General features: G+C 56.3%; 1 protein-coding gene across 2 annotated transcripts in view; it reads right to left on the reverse strand.

Annotated features, from left to right (window-relative positions):
- Nucleotides 1-1,404, reverse strand: part of LOC108550836 (neuroligin-1) — a 123,460-nt gene that overhangs the window by 113,079 nt on the left and 8,977 nt on the right. Inside the window, exon 1 of one of the 2 annotated variants that reach the window (XM_017904730.1) lies at nt 200-452. The exons of the other annotated variant lie outside the window; for it this stretch is intronic. The gene's annotated coding sequence lies outside the window, so the exon portion shown is untranslated. Of the gene's footprint in view, nt 1-199; nt 453-1,404 lie in introns of those variants that run through there. 2 annotated transcript variants of the gene reach the window in all.

Raw genomic sequence — 1,404 nt, forward strand, 5'->3', positions numbered from 1 at the left:
GGAAAGGAACAAAGTTAACACTTCGCTAAGTAGTTTACTATTAAACCATAAGCCGGAACGAGCAGGTCGTTGGGAATTTACATGATTAGACGGCGATAAGGCAGCGCGGATCCATTGATTCGCGTGGCGAAACGTGGAACAATCGAACGTGATCACGCAGCTGTTATCCGCCGTTCGTTTCACCACTGTGCTGACGTACCGTTTTCGAATTTCATACAAAGCTCCACGAGGATATCTCGTTGGTGCACAGTCAATGCAACGGCAGCCGGCTTTGTTCAGTCAACGAACTGCTACGCGAATCCGATAACACGGCAGCAGTCGTCTTGCCACGAACTGGTCCAGTCTGATGCATCGGACAAAGCCGACACCGGCACACATCGCGGCGACGAAGGTCGAAGGAACACGATTATAAGACCCGGTAGAAAAATCCACGTCTAGTTCATCACACCGCACTCGTGCAGGTCAACTCGGTTTGCTCGGCTCGCGAACAAACTCGTCCACCACTCCACCACCTGCACCCTCTGCCAACACCACTACTACCCACGAGGTGTCTTCATCTCGCGATCGCTCCTCTCCTGCCGTCACTGCTACTCCCAGAAGACAGAGGACTATCTCACAACGACGCGTTACCGATCGCGATCGCGGCGACGACAACTCGACGACCGTGCGATCGTGCAATTGGCAGCGACATCGGAAGCGGAAGACTCAACGACGACGACGACGACGAGTGAGAGAGAGGGAGAGAGAGAGAGAGAGAGAGAGAGAGAGGAAGAAAAAAGGAGAGAAGAAAAAGAAAAGAAGCGGAACTCGGGAACCGATCGCAAACGTACGCGCGAGATCACCGCGCTATGACCGAGCAACCAACCGACCGACTGACTGACCAAACCCGATCCGACGACCAATCCCAGGGACGACCCGCACCCTCCGTGTGCGCGATCGGCAGTCTGTCCCGGGCTCTACTGATGGCCAACCGCGCGACCTCCATGGAGGTGGCGGTGCTGGTGCTGCTGCTGCTGCTGGCTGCTGCTGCTGCCGTCGGTGGTGGTGGAGGCGGTGGTGGTGGTAGCAGTGGAGGTGGAGGATGGTCCGGCACTTGAGGAAGCCGGGCCATCCACGGCGCCGACGCCTGGTTTCGTACCGACCACCAGTCCGGTCGATAACGCCACGGCAACCCCCGGGTCGTTCCGGCTCTCCTCCTCCTCTCTCCACGCTTTTCTCCCTCTTTTCTACCTCTTTTCTACCTCTTTTCTCCCTCTTTTCTCCCTCTTTTCTCCCTCTTTTCTCCCTCTTTTCTCCCTCTTTCCACTCTCTCCCACCTTCGCCACTGCTCTTCTGCTCAATTTTCTCCCTCTTCCGCTTCTCCCATTTCTTCGCCATCCTCCACCCCCTTGCTTTCCCTCTTTC

Source organism: Eufriesea mexicana, unplaced genomic scaffold (genome assembly GCF_001483705.2).
Source record: "Eufriesea mexicana isolate 0111107269 unplaced genomic scaffold, ASM148370v2 scaffold3062, whole genome shotgun sequence".
NCBI classification, from domain to species: domain Eukaryota; kingdom Metazoa; phylum Arthropoda; class Insecta; order Hymenoptera; family Apidae; genus Eufriesea; species Eufriesea mexicana.